At 41.6% G+C, this 20,041-nt stretch overlaps 1 protein-coding gene across 3 annotated transcripts in view; it reads right to left on the reverse strand.

The window, feature by feature from the left end:
* The window catches only part of Ph4alphaefb (prolyl 4-hydroxylase subunit alpha-1), a 162,327-nt gene that overhangs the window by 73,350 nt on the left and 68,936 nt on the right, over nt 1-20,041 (reverse strand). Inside the window, exon 1 of one of the 3 annotated variants that reach the window (XM_071698769.1) lies at nt 11,132-11,665. The exons of the other annotated variants lie outside the window; for them this stretch is intronic. The gene's annotated coding sequence lies outside the window, so the exon portion shown is untranslated. Of the gene's footprint in view, nt 1-11,131; nt 11,666-20,041 lie in introns of those variants that run through there. 3 annotated transcript variants of the gene reach the window in all.

Below are 20,041 nucleotides of genomic sequence, written 5' to 3' on the forward strand. Positions count from 1 at the left end.
TCTTTTCGATCATCAATGTAAAATTTTAAAATGGTTCGAAGCTAAATTCCATTAAAATAAAATCCAGGTTATTTCCCGCTAGTACATCTCGCGAATTCGCTATAAATGAAAATTGCATGTTAGCCAAAGACTCCGTATATGTAATACCACTTACACTTGTGGCGAGCGCATACATGCAACCACTGCGTGCAATAACGCTGTTGCGCGATCGAAATTATTCTAAATCTACACTACAGCTCCTCTCTCTCTCTCTCTCTCTCTCTCTCTCTCTCTCTCTCTCTCTCTCTCTCTCTCTCTCTCTCTTCATTTAGAGGTATTCGTGCCCGCGTGTAGCAAACACGGAGCCCTATTGTTAATTAACTCGAGATTTGTTGCCCAAGCGGAGCCGGATGACAGTCTTGAATTTACCGGATGTAGCAACATCCGTTAAACGCAAACAATTTACAGAAGGCGAAGAGTAAAGTAAACCGCAACCGGCCGTCGGCGACGTTTTCTGAAAAGTACCGGAGCTAACCCGGAGCGGGGAGGAGACTTTTCTCTCCTGAAAGTTTTGCCCCGACTTCTTCGCGAGAAACAAAAGAAAGCACCGGGATCAGTGAATAAAGGTTGGGAAGAAAGGGGCGAAAAGCTGACCACCGGAGCGAACTACGTGGATGTTTTAATTCTAAAGTGAGACGCGGCGAAAACAAAGGTAAGGTAGCAACGAGTCACAATTAGTGAAATAACGAGAGAGAGCTGCTATCTACTTCGAAGTTGGTATTTTACTCGTCTCTTGCACGATAATCCGAGTCGGAGAAAGAGCTGTGAGCTGTGAGTCGATCCTTTACCGCCCACGCATTCCAGAATTACATTTGAGTTTTGATTTTCCTTTATACGCTCTTTTCGACAACAACAAAATATCGCCCGAGACATTTAGAAGCAATGCTTAATTTCTTTATCTTTTCATTATTTTTAATATATTTAATACAAGCAGAGAAAAAGAGAAACGAGATATCCGATAAAGATGAATATTGGATAAAAGATATCAGTATATGTCAAAAAGATATCGCATAACATGTAAGCTTTATTTTATTATGACGATATATCGCGATGGAATATAAATATTAAAAGAAAGGAATTTCGATAATAAAAGGATGTTTTTAAAATGTTATATTACAAGTCAATGTTAATGACTATATAGTTTCATTTTTCAAGGCTAATTATATTAATATAAATATTGAATGTAATATATAATATAAGCTACTTTTCTAAATTGAGAAAAAAATAGAAAATCCTTCTACAATTATTATACGAAAATATTAAAAATATTCCGCCGTTTCCCTTCAAGTTGGGATACAGATATCATAATCTACAGAAATTACATCTTTATTCGGAAAGTCCGTCAGTTCAAACCTTTCCAAAGCAAGAAGGTGGACGGAGACGGAGACGCGGGTGGAAAGAGATGAAAAGCTGTGGATAAAAAAAGAAAAAGCGCGGAATTTCCGAGCACATTCTCATTGCATATTCAATGGGATAGCACACGTACACGTGTGTATCTGACGCTGGCAAATGCAGAAAAAAGGATACGCCAACTCTGATGTACGACCTGAAAACAGGGGGCGAGCTCACCCCGCGCGCGACACTGCGAATGCAAAAGCGAGATTAAACGAGGACGCATGCGACCCGATAATTTGTTCGAGAAAAAGCAGGCAATATTCGCACGCACTTTCAGTGACTTTATGCGTGCGTCGAGTGTATTTTATAGCCGCTCAGTCACTCGATGCGACCTTCTAGCGAGTGACATAAATAATAATTGCGTTTCGACGTACGTGGCATCATCGGAAAAACTCATATTTTTATAGACATCTCAAAGTCCGAACGCAATAATTTAACGACTTTAGAACAATACAATTTACAACAATTTAAAGAGACTGCAGATGTGTCAAATAATCACCTAAAATTATTATTTCCCTATATTTTGAATTAATCGTGCATTTCGCCAATATCTAAAATCTAGACATGAAAGAGAGATTTGCAGAAAAACTCGAAAATTATAATTGAGAACCTAATAAAATAAATAAATAATTTCAAATCTGATAAAATAAACTTGAAATTAAATGAGCTTCATCTATCCATCTATCGGGCTGTCTATACTCTATAGAAATTAGATTTCGTATGAATTGGAACAAGTCGTGTCACTAATCCCATGACTTGGAAATAAGAGGAATAAGACGAATGTCTTGTATCTGCTCCGTAAAACACTCACTTCCTTCCACTTTCCCAGTTACACAATGACATCGGTTGTTCTCCTATGCCCGCACGTAAATTTATTCTCCCGCATTGCGCTCTCGTACATTCGCCATGCAGATTTTACGTCGCGCCCTCAGAAACCCGTCAGTGTACAATTTCGCAGTGGCTTAGTAATTTCGATTTAGGTCCGATAAAGGATAGAGGCACTGAGTCTGAGGCGAAACTCCAATGCGCGGCTTTCGATTCAAACCGTTCCAAAGCGGGTTCCGCCACGTCAGTTCCGAACTCTGATCGCTGTTACCGTTCGTTAACCTTTAAGCGACGGAGAATTCGGCAACTTGAAATACCATTACCATTACCGAGTACATTCATTTTACATCCAAGAATCTGCGTTGAAAAATTTTAAGATATATATTCATGTACACGCTTTTAAAACTTTTATTTCGCAAATCATTTTGTAATGAATAATATAACTGTTCTATTTTTATCTTTTTTTTTAACATTTAACGTATTTTTAATAAACTTTATTACATCACATACCAGTTCTTTGTTATAATTGTCATGTACTAATTTAGCTGGCTTTTCTCACAATTATAGCTTTTCAGCTTTTATTCTCACAACAGAATAAGAGCTTTAAACGATCGAGCGATGATATTTCGAGATTAACCGGCGGGCATTTTCGATACTCTGGACCGCGAAATTTCGCGTATCATCGTTGATGAAGCAGCCGTGCGTACTCGCGCGGCATGATGAATTACCTGTCGGGCTCGCATTGCTCGCAACCGCAACAGCAGCGGGACGGCAATAACAAGACGAAGCGGCGGCGGCGGCGGCGGCGGCGGCAGCACCCAAAAGCACGCGCGAATGAAAGCGTTGCGCGAAATCCAACCGGCGATAAATATCCAGTCGATATCGATGCCCTCGATCCGCTCGCAACGGGGCTTCCGTTTGGTACTCCGCATGATGCTAACGCGTGATACGCGGAGTTCACGCTCGATGCGGACCGAGGCCGGGCGCGCAAACCGCGAGATATCGCGTCGATAATCCGCCGGCAGACAGCTATAAGCGTGCACGCGGTGCTTTCTACCCTTGAGCGGCGCAAATTCGAGCGAAACTACAGATGCACGCATTCGCACGTCAGAAATCGCCGTACTAAACGACCCTAATTTCGCCCAAGTGCGGGCCATAATAGCCACCGTGCCACGGCGTGATCGGAAAGGTGGATGAATAGTCGATTGCCGGATAGAGCACTTAAGGGAACGTACCGTCATGGCGCCAAAACTCCCGAAAGGTCCCGCCGCTTTCGCACGTGATATTAATGCATCTTTTCCGCGTATTTCAAGAATAATGAAAGAGTGATGGAAGAATGTTTTCTCGGAGCGATGTTCTCGCAATTTTTCGCGACAAGAATCAGCCATTCAAATTTCACCCTTGTCCCTCATGCTGTCGTGCGATTAAAATTAACGTCAGGAGTTGCGTCGACCTACGTCCGTCGACGAACATCCAAAACTTCCGCCAACCTCCCTTCAATGTACATCCTGTGAACCGCGCGATAGTGTCCCCTCGGTACACGGTAGCGTTTAAATATTAAAAGTAGAAGGATGCACGGGCTTTCCTGAAACGGGAAGGAATGGTAGGGACGTCGCGCGGCGCGGCGCGGCGCGGCGCGGCAGGCGGAAAGATTAAAGTTCAAGGGAGCTAAGAGCTAACGCACTCTCGGTGTGTGCATGTGGCGCGATTTCAAACGTTCACCGGGATCAAATTCCCGTCGAGTAGCTTGACTGGAAACATTCTGCTTTAGTCCGCCCAATACGAGCGCGCGCGTGCGAGTCCCTCTTTGGAGGGCTCTCCGGAACGAGTCGTGCAACATCGAGGATGCTGGGAATTCCATCGGAAGACACGGAAAGCGAGTGCCGCGTTTCAAACCACGTCCGATGAGAGTTCGCCGCACGTCTGCGTCTCATCTCATCTCATCTTGTCTCGTCTCGTCTCGTCTCGTCTCGTCTCATCTCTTTGCCTCTGTACGCGTTCACGCGCTTGCATACGCGAGTGCACGCGGGGCGAGGGCTTCGAAAGGACCACTTAAATATCTACAAAAGTGCAAATTATCGCGAAATTCGTAGTAGATTATTTGAATAAATAAGTGCTGTCAAAATACATGCAACCGATTTTATTTACAAACCTCTTGCATAACCTCTTATCCACAAAGTCCTTGCTCTTTTCCGCTGCAAAATAAATTTTATCACGTATGTTCTGTTTTTCATTTATGTAAAAATGTATTTTTTGTTGTTAAATAAATGAAATAAAAATACCAAAAGAAAGTTAATCTAGATACCAATTATATATTGTATTTGTACATGTTTATGGTTATTAAATATTAAAAAATATACGTATCTCAAATAAAAATAGAGTATATTTTTCTTTAAGAAAAATTTAATTTTCTCCGTGTAAACGTTTAAAAGAATGCGCCATGTGTAAACTTGGTCCATTATGTCCTCGATGAAAATTTTAACGAAAGGCAAAAAAAGTCCATACGAAGGGAGTCATAACAAACGAACTCGCTATTTTATCCGGTTGAAGGTGCAGCTTGTTATAAACACCATTATCAGAATTCTCAATTTTTGTTCAAGCCGAATTAAACGCGATGCATCGCATTTATTTGCGTATAAATGTTGCAGATCGCGGAATGACGGGCGTATCGATTTTAGGCGCGCATCAAAACTGTACCGCGCGCGCGCTTTGTACGTCGATACGTGAAATTTGCAGCTGCACGTCTCTCTAGGTATGAGGTTTGCCGAATGCATGCGCGACGGTCGCGTATGCGGCTGACAGTAGCGAACCATTTCCGTGACGGTGCGTTATTGCTTTCGCGGTCCGAATTCCCAAAGTCTCAAGTCACGCTACACGATCTCTCTCCCTATGAACGTAATGTGCATCGCGTACATCGAGCTCTGGCTCTGGCCCCGAGAGCAACGTGATGCACCTCTGCACCGCTGCATACGACCACCGACGGCGACGTACGGTCTGTCGGAAGCCTTTATCATCACGACCCGCATATTCCTTGTAAAATTCACCGCAAATACATCGAATATAATATGAGCTAGATGAAAACAGAGAAAATAGGAGAACCGGTGGATCTCAAAGCCAATCCTTCGAAGAATATGACAAATTTTAATTAATTTCCTCATAAAAATATTGGGGGGGGGGGGTTTATCTCTTTAATTAATCTGTTTCTCACAGTCACGGAGTTTATTTGAGGGTAAGATGTGCGATATTCGTGTCTCCTCGACCACTTTCTTACATTATTCATACGAGTCCCCGTACACGTTACACTCTTCCCGCTCTACCGAACGCAAGTTCGATTTACCTCGCAAATCGATTAATATTCCGCGATACACTTCCGCATTTCGCCAAGATTTTCGCATTTTGCCTAGACGGAGTTAAATTGTGTTTCGTGCAATCGGGGGAGAGCGGGAGTGAAAAAGGAAAGGAAAAATGCGATGCGTAAAGTAAGAGGAAAAGACAAAAATGAAAGACAAGCGAAAGACAAGCGGCACTCGTTCTCGTCGGTGGGCTCCGCTTAATTTCCGCTTTAAATGCGGGATAGAAGTTGCAAAAGTCAAACGGCTTTGGGAGGAGATGAAAAACTGAAATCGAAGCGAGCATGTCGAATGACGCAACATTTTACTCAACGTTTCATTTATGATGAGACATAAGCGCGGCACTGCTGATCCTGCCCTGTGTAAGATATACCTACGTACGTCTTTAAACGTTTCTTATATTACATGTGACATTCGACTAAAAACGAGAAAATAAATTTCGATTGTTTATTCCATTAGTTACAAGAAAAGACTCTATTTTTATGTTTAATAAAACCCTGCAGATAAAAAACTTATTTGACGCTAAAATTAGTCGTGAACTCTTCTCCATATAACGATCATACAAAGATGTTTACTTAGTGCTCTTATCTGCGCACACTTCACTCGGTCAGACTTCAGTTGAAATAGAATGATTCGATCTTGTCCTGTATCCGCAAGTATCAGCACGTTAATTTGCAATGCTATAGAAAAAATATTACACCAAATGTTTCAAAGGGAACAGTTACGCTCTGGGAAAGAATAATTGGTTGAATAGCCAAAAAGTTGTTCGCGTCAAATAACATTTTACGCTGACATAGCAGAAAGGCGAAATTGTACAGAAATTAACACATATTGCCAGTCGGTGGGTGAGTGCAACGGAACCACAAAAAAAAGAGTATAACGTTTTTTCAGCTAATTTCGCGCCCCGCCTGCGATTTGTTCCGCGATTGCGCCGGCCCAATCTCGCGGCCATTCAGCCGTACTCTTTTTTATTTTTCGACTATTCCATGATCGGGGCGCGACGAATAAAACAGAAGTTTTTTTATCCACTCGGTTCGAATAAACGCAACCGACCTAGATCGAGTCCCGGGATCCAATGGGTGTCGTTATTTATGAGCGAGCAGCAACACGATGGCATGCTTAAAATTTCTCGTCGTAAAAGCCCGGGCTGCAGTGCGCTTTAAAGCTGGGAAGAGTACGCGCGCCGGAGAATGTTTATGAAAACGGGATGCTACGCGCGGTCCTTAACGAAACAGATTTTGACGTCGGGTATCCGTGTCTTATAGTCGCGTGCTTGTACGTTCAATTAACTCTTCAGTATTCGCTGAACAAAAATATATTATTCCTGTTTATCGATTCAAAAGAAAGAAAAAGATAGTATTCCGTTATTTTTTTATAACAGTAAAAATATATATTTAAAAAATCATGTAATTTGATAATTTTGGTATGATATTTTTTCACAAATTTTAAGTAATCTAAATACTAAATACAATCGGCATTATAATTAAAAATTCTCGCGAGTACGATTATACTTTTGAATGTTAAAAAGTCAGTATTCGAATAAAAAAGAGCGTGTTCCGATCAGAGGTATATTACAAAGTTTCGTTACAGTAATTACTAAAGGTGGCGTACGTGTCACGCATGCAATTCTGCTTTCGGAGGAAGTGCGTGCAAGTTGCTCGTTGCAAAGAAACGATTTTATGGAGTTAAATTGGCTCGTAACAGGAAATTCTATCGTTTTGCTTCTGGTCGATATTCGCATGAATTACGTGGTGCGACAACAATTCCTATAAAAAAATACTTTCGCCACTAGCTTTTATCATCTTAAAAATTTTCAAACAACTGCATTATGCATGTACGTTTAAAAAAGCTTATTATTATATATAAACTATTAGTCGTAAAATAAACGATCAGTCAATTAATTAAATTTTATTTCTAGCTGCTAGTCACTTCAATTTTGTCATTGCATTATAATTTACATCATAAATCGATGTATTCCTTTGATATTTGTAATATTATTCCAAAATTTGAGCTTTTAAAATACAAAGGATACCATACGTTTTTATTAGTAACAAATAAAAACTTTTATATTTCATAATTACGAGATGCAAGGAAAGAAGGTGTCACTGCGAAAATCATACGACCGTTCGCGGGAAGCGACGTGCTAAAGCTGCAACGAGGCAAGATGCAAACTGAACACTGTTATCCGTATCACTCGGCGCGGTTCGGCGCCGCGGCGTGGCGGGTTTCTTCTCTCTCTTTAACATTTCCGGCTTTAACATTTCGCGAAACTCACGAGCGCACACTCGACGACATATAACGAACGCGAGAGAGTGAAAGCAACGAGAAGCGACACGTGCTGGAAACGTAGGTTTCTCAACTTCGGCTCGGAAGAAAGGCAGGGTGGGTGAACGAGCAACACGCGGGGGAGAGGAAAAGAAAGAAATAAAACGGCAAGCGGTAAGCAAGGTCCCAACGAGGAATACGAGGGCGTAAGCGCGTAGAGAGAATGCAGTAGCTCGTATCGTCGAGTTAAGCATAAAAGAGAATGACCTTAACTGCATCGAACGACTTTTCGCGTATTACAAAATTTTAGAAGCAATTTCCGCCGAATTACCCGCGTCGTCGAAATTACTTATAGGCCGTGCGAGCACTGCAAACACGGAAACGTCCACTTATTTTTTGCCGAGTCTATGCGCTCAAAATTTATGATCATATTAGCCATATCTCGCACGCGAAAAGACACGAGGGAAAAAGAAAGAAATACTTAAATGTAGAATATAAGAAAAATAACGGATAGATAAAATGCGTTCCGTTTTGCGGAAAGCGAGCGCAAATGCAGCGTTATTTCTTGCAAAGTTTACATTTGATATTATTCGCAATAACTCTAACGTTACGTCAAGTCTACAGTGACTCCAAAATGCAAATTACATCTAGCATGACAACTCTTATAGCTGTCGCCATTCACAATTGCTTCGAGAATTCGTGAGTGAAAACTGAAATGGAGATTCGGGATGCACCCGGTATATGTTTCATAAACAATTTTTGATAGAGGAGAGTTGTGTGCAAAGTTCTTTATATTCTCGCACATCCATCTCGAAACGATACAACGATCGATGACAGGGCAGTCTACACTACACGTCAAAACTGCTTCCTACAAATTGATTGTTTCAGTTATTTTTACAACTAGGACGTTTTACGAGACAAGTGACATTTTCTCGTTGCGCCAAAAACGACGGTTATAAACGCCGAAAGTTCTGACACTCTTTTTACGTTGTTTTACCGCTGTAAACGTTTTTTTTTCGCGTGGTAGCCACGCGAGATTCGGAAAAAAATGTTACAGAGTGTTGAACGAGCGAAAAAGCAGAAGTTGATCTGCGGATAACAAAATTCAAAAAGTTAACTTAAGGCACCGCTTTTCATTAAATATATATTGCTAAACTTTGCGTCGGTAGCATCAATTTGATGGTACCTTAAGTAATTTAGACGCAAATGAACTAATTTCGAAAAGTAAAAAGTGAACGGCGACTTTCAAACTTCTAAAGAAGATGAGGAACGAGAGTCGGTGTCTTTTTGCAAGCTAAATACGTTTTCTAATATTCCGGTATATTAGACGCTGCACACGCTTGCAATGTGCTCTGATGAAGTAAGAAGAGATTCCGAGTTTTACCCTCGAGTACCCTAATTAAAGCAGAAAGTTTTCGAAGCGATATGAATCCGCAGTTAAATCAAGTTATTCTTTTTACAAAATAAACAATTTTCTCTCTTAACCTAATTGTATAAAAATAGATTCGTATTTCTTCTGAAACATCCCTACTTTACTTGAGATATAAAAGTTTTATGCTGAATTTGGAGAAATATAATAATAAGAAATATTCATCCTACTTTGTAACAATTTTGTGTAAAGAATAATCTAATAATAATAAACAATTGCAAGAGACCTTTTCTTATTCCTCAAGTTTCCCTTTCGCGACACGAACTGCTATATGTATATGCGACATAATTACATCTCATTGAGTTCGACGGCCGATGTGCCAAGGAGAGTTTATTTGCAGGAACGTAACGCGTGACATAATCGCAAGTGTGGAGCGATTTTCATTCAAGGTTGATTATCTTTAGTCAACTACAGGATGATCTCACGATTCGTATCGCACGCGGTGTATTATTGCAATATAATAAGTGGGAAGAAGATCACGTGACTGTCAATTATTACGACATTATCGCAATGGCGATTACCTTGGCGATTACTGTGGTCGTCATAATCGTAAACGATAAGCGTAAACGTTGCAGAAATAATCCGTTCAAAAACCGTAAGATCGGACCGTAAAGCGTTTATGCGTGTCGGTTTTTCTCAATAGAGACGTTTCTCGATTGCAAGATAAAAATTTTGCAACAATTGGATAAAGCGGGTCGCGATGTGGTCGCAAAAACAGAATTTATTATTATTATTATTGCGTTTGAACCGCGACACGAATCGCCCATCGTTCTTCGAGAAACGATCGAAACGTGTTGCCTCGGCGACGAGGGACTCGTTGTCAGGCGTGTGCGTAGAGGCGCTGAAAAGATAAACGGAGCCACACACGGGGGCAAAGGGGAGAGATCCCCGCGCTACTGTTTTCCAGGAAAAAGAGAGACGCGATTTTGAGGTCATCGCCACGATGGCTTACGATGCGAGCGCGTTAATACGGCATTACGTCATTTCGACGCGGCGCGCGGCGCGGGCGCAGCGGCGACTGGACGATTCGTCACTTCAACTCGTTAATCGGGCTCACATTCTAGATCTCGGATCTCGTCTCGCTGATCGATCTTCCCCCCTTCGATAATCACGCGGAAACGCGTCGATTTTTCTTCTTCTTCTTCTTCTTCTTCTTCTTCTTCTTCACGAGAAAGAGAGAGAGAGAGAAGAGAAAAGAACCGTCATAAATGCGAGTTTTTACGCGAGTTTTTGCGCGATCCACACTTTATCATTCTTAACGTTTGATTATCCAATGAGATCGAAAATAAAATTCTGCTTGAACGTAAACGTACGCGCCGTGCGCCGCGCGCCGATGAGAATGCACGCGGCGGGTCGTGGAGTTCGGAGTAACCATAAGTTCGAAATGTCTCCACGACGATATTGCTCAGTGTAACGACTAATTTGCATATTTACATCACTCGGGGGTCGTACGTGATTACGTTGTTGACGAAATTGCCACGTTTAATAACGGAATTTGCAATATTAATTGCGACACCAGCAATATCTACCTACGCGACTGTTTTGCGTTACTCGTAATCGACACCGCACATGGCGTCGGCCAAATACGGGGATTACTAATTAACGGGGGCACTGTTAACGACAAATGCAATAATAGTAATTCACCTCCTGAGAATGGTACGCTGTTCAAACTTGGGCACTCCTGTCCGAGAGAGCCGCCGCGCGCCGAGTCGCGGACCATTTCGAGACACAAAGTGGATGTTTTGCATCAGCCGGCCCAATATAATGTGTCGCTCACTCATGCGACACACAGAGGCACGTGTGTACAGTCCATAGAAAAATCACATACCTGTTCGATCACTCCGCGCGGAGCCAGCAACTCCAGCAAGCGCTCGATGTCAGGAGAGTCTTGGGGAATCTGCAAGCTCTCCGGGACGACGACGACGACGACGACGAGGCGACGCAGGAAGTCACGAAGAATCGAGGGCTGGATAATCTCTCTCGTACACAACTATTCACAATAGATCGGAGCAGCACATCAAATGACAGTCACGCGACACGCCGTCGGTGCCGGCTTACGGCTGATCGTGTACTGATCTTGAAAGTCGGTATAGGCTTTCTCGCGTGATCTCGAAAGAGACGGGACAAGTAAATCTACCAATTGTAAGTAATTCCGCGCTATCGCTATTCCGTCCGCTCGGAATATCGCGGACGCGTTAATCGCGGCTCGTTCTCGTTCGTCCAGCGACCCGGCTTCTCGTCCGCCCACGCAACACCAACCAAACCCCTCGGAACGCGGCAGCCGACTGACGTGGGACGCGGGACGGATGCTGCGACCGGTGTGCGGTGTGCGTAGCCTTGCCGCGCGCGCGACACTCCAGTACTCCACACTCCACTCGCGGCGCTCGCTCCCTACCACTCACCCTCTCCTCACTCATCCTCTCCCCCTATCGCCGCTATGGCTGCTATGCCGCAAGCGCCGCGCCGGTTCTCCCGCGCTCTCATCCTCGCATTCGCGCGACTCACGTTGCAGCGTGTACTTCTGCTCTGTCTCCGTTAAACATATCTATGCCACAGAATCGGCTCTCTCTCTCTCTCTCTCTCTCGCTCTTTCACACCTCCGTGGTATTATACGGGGACGCGATTCGACTCGTTCGCTTTCATTAACTACATTTCAACACTGACAGAATGGATGCGCCGATAATTGAGAGGGTTGGAATGGAAAGTATGGAGAGTATATTAATTATACTATTTTTTTTTCATCTCCTGTTTTTCACTTTCCGCCCTGTTGCCCGTTCGCTTTCGTGCAACCATTTTTTTGTCGGATATTCCTACGTATTTTGCGCTTTATAACGCAACGGCTTTTCGCCGTGTGTACAGTTGAAGATTTTTTAATAAAAGATAATTAGAAGAAGAATATTCCCCTTAGTTCTGTCTCTACATGTAAAGATTACTAACGTATTTTTATATCTTAATTAATTAATTATTATTATACAGTATTTTAATTAAATTTACAATATATTCGTATTCGTCGATCTTTTTTCTGAGCGACGAAAACATATCGATCAAAAGGTGAGATTAAAAATAATTGAATTTCAAGAATAATGTCGAACAAATTTTTCTTGAAATATTAAATATTAGCAGATACACATTTAAAATATTTTTATTATTAATTCGGAAATGCTGATACGTTTGACACGTTACAATTCCTTACTTCATATTTTCTTTCTTTCTCCTTTCCTTCCTTCGTAATCTATCTACTTGGTCTCAAATGAGAAAAGTGGAAGCCAATGCAACGAAAATAAACGAATGGACCTACCGCCTTATATGGCGGCCGAAAGTCAGAGGTAAGTGACCGGCTGCACCGAAGCGCGGACCATCTTATACAGGCATGTGTCTCTTTCGCTCTTCCGTCTTACAAGCATCTGCTTTCTTGCCCTTGATGTCGGTTCTTCACTCTCCGGTTTATTCTTTCGCTTCGACGAACCCGCGTCTCTCGTCCCTTTCAGTCCCTTATCTTTGCCCCCATCCCCGCCCTCCCCCCCATGTGAGCCAATGCCCCCTGCGATGCAGGGATGAGAGTGCGTACGTGGCCGTGGGCACGTTCCTACGCACGACGATCCGCAGTTGCCGCATACGTGATGTATTCGCGTTGCATCGAGTGCCGAAGCGTCCGCATTCAGATGCATTCGTCCCCGGAATTTCAATTCGGCCACCAGCCAGCACACGCACGATCGAGTTGGTGAACTCGGCAAGCATAAGCGCGAGAAATTATCGGTTTTGTGAAACAAAACCAGCCAAAGAATCTTTACTCGGAGTCTCAATTACGATTTAATAATTGAGATCTCCCGACCCTTCTGTTTCGTTCTTATTTACGAAACATGGTTTTATCTTTTCTATTTTTAGCAGTTTTCGGCTTAACATTCTCAATTTACTGGTTTTCCAAGTCAATATTGCGCAGTTAGATTAATATTGTTAAAGCAATGTTTACACGATGCAAAAATATATTTCGTTGAAATCACATATTAAAAGGGCTTAAAGGTCATGCATTTAAACACGCTGAATGTGTGCGGAAAAGAGGAGTTAACATATTTCCATGACTACAAAAATCGTAAAAAATGTCCGATTATAATTGGAAGTTTTGCAGTTACTGCACTTTGTGTATATATATATATTTTTTCTCAAAATTAACTTTTGGTGCTTTTACTTCAGTTTCTCCCACTGGTATGTACTTTGAATTAAGGTTCGTTCTGGGAAACCGCTGTACCACTACTTTGCATTCGCGTTTAATTCACGTTTTTCCTGTATTAAATATATTTATTCGCATACATATATCCTATGTATAATATAAAGTATACTATAAAATTTACTAATGCGGCTTTAACGCGGTCAAAAGACGACGTTTTTCGGTCATCTAAAAAAAGCGCAGATCAGACGGTCAGACCGCAAAATTGCGCCGAATCCACAGAATTCGATTAAAGCCGCTCTTGACTACCAAAGTTTTCTTCGAAAAACTACTTACGTCTGCCGGTGGCGCGAATGCGCTCGGGAAACGGACAGAAACCAACGTTTCGCACGCGGATTAATTTGGGCGCGAGGAAATGCATTCTTAGAATCATCGGGCCTTCCGTCGTAAAATCCGCGCGCGGTCGCCCATATCGCACGATTTATTTCCCTTGGCGACCGCAGTATTCCTCCCGCTATTCCTACGACTGCCGAATGCCTGGTGGACTTTAAAGGAACAGTCATACGAGAGCTATGGATCCCCGTACCTAGTCCCTCCGCGAAACTTTAATTTCTCAACGACCTCGCGAAAGTCTCGACGGCGCGGCGCCGCCGCGCCGCCAATTCTCTCTGCGGCGGGATGTGTGCACTGCGTGCAGTCGTAACCGAAAACTTTTTACAACAACGACAATGGCGCATAGTATAAACGTTTGTATTTACGTTGAGCCTTATTAAGTAGAGTAAAAGGGTATCTCTTTCAAGCTTATATTTCACTTGTAATCATTAGAAAAGTACCAAGTACCAAGATAGAGTGAAGATAAATTATTAATAGATACCCTAAAAATATTCATGTGTTTAGAATTCACTGGCTATACTGGGATCAAGCGGATTATCTACCTACGTTTATTATTATTGTCACATCAATCGATTTGGTTCATCAGCTTAATATTTCACTGAAACGTTCTATATATGAACGTAATGGTATGGGAAGTACGAAAACGTTTTTCATACTGAATTTTTTACAGCGGTCGGATAAAAACTATCCGAGCGGACGAATAATAAACTAGATATACAATGGCAGAAAACTAATGGATTTTAAAGCGCGAGCATTTAAATCAAACCATTCATTTATACTTTTATTCGCGTTTATTTATTAAATAACGGCAATTAAAAACACCGCGCATTTACCATGGTAAAAAAAATGCAGTATGCATGGTATTCGTCAAAAGTACAATCAGCTCAATCCACCGAAATGTGGAGTGACGTCCCGGCCCGGCGTTTGACTGGCGTCGAGATTTATTCGTCTTTTCATCCACGTCAGCCCGTTGAATTAATTTCGTCTGTTCTGAGGATTACCGTATTCAATCGTTTACCGCCGTAGGTCCGCCGTTTATTATAATCGCCATTAAAATCCGTCTCTATCTCAGCATGGCTCGGCGTGTTTGCTCGAATTAGCATTATTATTTCCCGACGCTTTTTTCTGTCCCCGCCGTTGACAATTACGGATTACAAGCGATAAATTAAAGCTCGGCTTAATTACGAGCTTGCGTGTCATACCGACTCGCGCGAACGTTGCACGGCATGCCGTGCGTTAAAGGCGTGGAGAAAGGGCAGAGTACAAAGAGAAGGGTGGAAACGGGAGGAGGGGAAGGATAAAGCAACGGCTGCCTACGTTGCGTTGAAGCGCTATTTGCACAATTTTTTTTCCTCTCATCTAGCTGGATTAATGCGTAAACCGAGCACCTCATGAAGAAACGGCAGCGGCGGGCCGGCCGTGCCGCGTGACAAATAGTCGTCGGACGCGAGTTGATTCGAGTACCGTCCTTTTTTCCTCCCTCCTCTCCTCCCTTTTTCTCTCGTTTTGCATCGCAACCCTCGCTACACTTCACGTCGCAACGCTTTGGCGAATGCGCAAGAGAGACGAGATTTCGCGGCAGGGGAAACAGGCGCTTATTAGCAACGACAGCGCGACCAGTCCGGATGCTTATCCGGCTGAAAAATCGCGTCTCTTGCGCACGAACCGCACGAGCTTCTCTCGCGGTTTCCTGTTTTTCATAATTTCCGCGTTGTCACCAATTAAATCTTGGCACTTGCAAAATTGGATCTTTTTTCTGCACTTTTTATACCGCACCGCAGCTATACCGCTTTAGTGTGCTTAAAGCGAGAGGTACAAGTGGACGGTGGAATAAAGGAGAAATAAAAATATAACCGTGTCAGGCGTTTTGTAAAAGAATAGGGTATGGAATGCGGGTATGGAAAACTGAAACGGCTGAAACACGGCGAGAGCTAATTTCGGTCGGTTTTCCATGAAAGTTCGCGCATATATTCGTAATGAGACGACCGCAAATAACGGTCGGGCGGAACTTTGACATTTACCGGAATGGAAGATTGATATCGCGGGCGCGCGCACGTATGGACACATGACACATACGTCAAAATCAACGAGACCACGTGAATCTTTCAGCGGGAGTTATATTCTTCGCGAGAGCGATTGGAGCATCGGAACATCGCTAAATATCATTCGCGGTTAGTGGCATGGATGTGCGCGATAGTCACATCACACGCGCGGAGTGCATCGACCCCGAGGATAAATCGAGAACGGCGGGATGAGTGGCTGAATAATTTCTGACTGTCTCGGAGACATTGTTGGCAGCGCGCACTCGTGAAAAATGCACGGCGATATCACGATTGTCAGATGTTCGTAGTTCGTACGCCCATGCCAGTTAGGCTGTTAGGATAATGCAAATTGCAAAAGAGGAGGAAAACTGTCAATCTCATAGTTGCTTTATTTGAAAAATGGGTTATTCGTGTTATCGCGTTATCTTGAATATCTCAGTTCATGAATTTAGTTTCCTAAACGTGATATTTATTATACGCCGGAAAAGGTTTGTTTTGTTTCATTGATCATTGATAACGCAATTAATTAAAATAAAGATGGAAAATTAAACGATGGAAGTTCTCTCTTGGTAAGGATGAGATGTATGTACGAGAGAATACTAAAATACTTAGAATTACAAAAATTTATCCCACCTGCTGCAATATAATATTTAAAATATGATCGCGTTCGCAAACTTTTTTCAACCGAAGATAATCAAAACAGTCAGCCTTTTCATCTCTAAATGGATTGCTTACCGGAGTTAATTGAATGCTCGTTGCTGCATCTGATTATGCGCGTAGACCATCCCGAAGTTGCCATTTGCAGGCCACTACGTGTATATACATCACTCGGCGGACGTATATGTACGTCAGTCGTATCCTGCCTGCCCTGCGGCAGGATCCGTTTAGCGTTCATTGTCCTGCGACGCTCGCGGAAATGAACATTCCACGATTGACTGTTTACCACGCGTCTCTGTTACGACGGATGTCATGCTAACACGCGATTACGGTGGACAAGGCCGACATTAATTGACTAATGATCTGCGCGTCTGCAAAAATCATTAGGCACGATGTCGTAGACGTAGAGTAATCAATGTTACAACCGATTCGCTACGTTGGCGTTGCAGCGTTGAGAACGGATTAAAAATGTTTCATATAACGTTTTTCGAGCATTACAACCATTTATAAATACAATTGTATTAACGTCCGTGTATAAAATATCCAACGTACAAAAATGCGGACAGGTTTCCAATTTACATAACTTTCCACTTAAAAAAATTCCCAGATTTTATGAAAGCGAAATTATGATATTAATTCCTCATTCAGAGAAATGTTAAATATGTAACCGAATTACCGAAAATTGTTCAATTATCAAACAAATATGTATCTAATTTGCCCGGAAATATTATCTAAAATTTATTCTGGATATTTTATTGTAAAATTTCTTTCCGCTTGTGTAAGTGTATCTAAATATGTTCATTAAATAAAGAAATTTTTTGATAGATTGAAAAAGGTTTTATGACATAAAAACGTAACAGAAGACGGTCAAACTAAAATTCAACTTGAGTAATAAACTTGTAATCTTGAGTAAATATTTTTCGTTAATGATTGTTGAAATAATAACTGCAAAAATGTCAAATTATTTATATCGCTAATAATAGTTACAGATGACGATCACGAGAGAACGCTAAAACACTTTCGATGTATTCCAGATTTTCCTCGGACACGACTCAATTGGGAAAAGAAACGTCAATGGAATGTATATAATTTAAAAAAACCTAGCTTGTTAAAATTCCCGGGCATTTCAGTAGACAAATAATTCCCAGAAAAATAAAGTGCAGGTGTAAAACGGGAAATTCTTTATTTATTTACTCGAAAGGAAATACGGGAGAAAATTAGTCAGAGAGGGTAGAATATAACAGGTATTGCGGCGGTTTTCATTCGAAGCGACAGGCGAATTAAATCGGACAGATCATACGCGCGCACACTATCAACGTCTATAATTCGCCGTTTCGCCTGTGGCGGGTAATGTTACGGCTACTTTACAGATTGCATATGTATGAAGCCGAGTAACATACGCGGTAGAAAGCACGCTTTCCGTGTGGCAGATGGACAGATGTCCCGACCGGGCATGTAATGCGGTACACGAGAAAACGAAACAGAAGCGACGACGGAGATAATAAAACCATTAGGATCAAACGTTACGCGCCGTTTTCGTTCGTAATAAATGATGCTCGCGGAAGAAAATATGAGAACACGCCGCGCAATATTTTACCGGGGTAAAATCCGCACCGCACGCTATCAATCATACTTTCGAAGACTTCCAGTTGTAACGTCGCGCTCTTTATCTTTCTTAATAAAGAATACAAATAATAAGAAATGGAAATATAGCGTCGTAGCAAATGATTTAAAAAAAAAAAAAGAAAAGTTGGGCTTGAAAGCGTCACGGAATCTTTTCCATCTTTGCAGTTTCAGATACATTTCGCTGGAACTTTTTCGAATAAGTCTAAACTGTTTCTCGCAGAAGCGATATTTCTCTCCCTTCTTCCTCGCTTCTTAAAAATAAATATTTCTCTGTCAACAAAACTTTTTGTTACGAGATAAAATAGTTTGTTCTGTTAAGCCTCGAGGTGACATACCGATGTAAAAAATGCGGTGGATGATTAATTTGTCGATCAGTGACGTTAGATCTAAATTTTGAAAGAAGATGCAGATAAATTTCTATTTCTTTGAAAAATTTTTACTTTCTCTCCGATAAGCAACTTGTCGTTTCAGCACAATCCATATTCATTCCGTCCACGCCGAGAAGCATCAGCGTGCTGCAGGCGAGAGTAATAATAGGGAATGCACTGATGCTGTAATCTGACGCGCGCTGTTCTCCGCGCGATGAGATAATCGCGTCGTCCTCGCCGTCGTCGTCGTCGTCATCGTCACAAACGAGTGTTCCGACTTTTGTGCGTCGCGGTACTCGCCTCGCGGGACGCGTCTAATCGTGTATCCGACGAGACTGGGAAAACTCGGGAATTATGCGAGCAAACTACGCGGACAGCTCTGCTTTCGATGTACCTTGGCACTTAGCAGTCGCGGATAAACCACAAGGAACGAGAAACGACTCGCGCAGCTGTTAAAGCGACAAACGTGAATAACGGCCAGAATGTATCTCTTCTCCTCTCGGGGGATGTAGCTGTTACACGGTACGAGTAAGTGAACCAGTCGATAAATACAGGAAGTAGGTCTTCTTTTCAGATCTTTTTAGAAAAGAAAAAGAGCGGATACTGATGAAAATATGAAAGAGTTCTCAAATTATCTTTCAGATTTCCTGGAGAAAAATTCCTTATTTTCGTTATTCCAATTGATTTATTTAATAATGACATCCTCACAATTATTGATTGCATTTATTTTGACAATACGCCAATTTTAATTTACTAATCTATCATAGCTTATCAATATTTCTCAATTTATATCACACGCTCTCTTCGTATCACTTGAAATAAAATAAAATAAAATAAAATAAAATAAAATAAAATAAAATAAAATAAAATGTGAGGTAAATGAACATTTTTTCGCGAACCAGTAGAATCAATCACGTAGAGTCTTTTAATATCAATAATCACAGTTACATATCACTTTGTATTACAATATAAAATTGAATTTTTTCCTATCCTCTCTTTAATTCATTATTAAATCCATTATTAAAATTCAATAATTAAAGAGATATGGTAAAAAATAATTCTATAACACATTTATGTCAAATTTGTTATATAATTATTCCTATTACTTCTTCAATTATCAAACTTTAATAGCAAATTTTGAATTGTAGACAGTAAAAATAATCGTAAATTTATCTATCTTTCTTCTATCGATTTCGATTAATTTGCATTTGACAATTTTCTTGATGTTGCCGTCTTCAATTCAAAGACAAAGATGTGATATCAATAGCAGATTTTATATAAAACTTGACACAAAAATTTAAAAGTTCTGATTACGTTACCGTTGTGCTTTCTACTCTCCGTGAGCCCTGCGGCGTACGGCCAACCAAGTTGCACTTACCAAGTTGCACTTACAATCTTGCCCCGTTGCTAGTTAGTTCTCTAGTTCTAAACCTTTCATTCTCCCGAAATACGGTGAATACTGCAAAATCTATCTGTCTATAACCAGC

The sequence above is a fragment of the Temnothorax nylanderi genome, unplaced genomic scaffold (assembly GCF_030848795.1).
Source record: "Temnothorax nylanderi isolate EJ_2023f unplaced genomic scaffold, tnyl_v1.0 TNYL_tig0016_pilon, whole genome shotgun sequence".
NCBI lineage: Eukaryota > Metazoa > Arthropoda > Insecta > Hymenoptera > Formicidae > Temnothorax > Temnothorax nylanderi.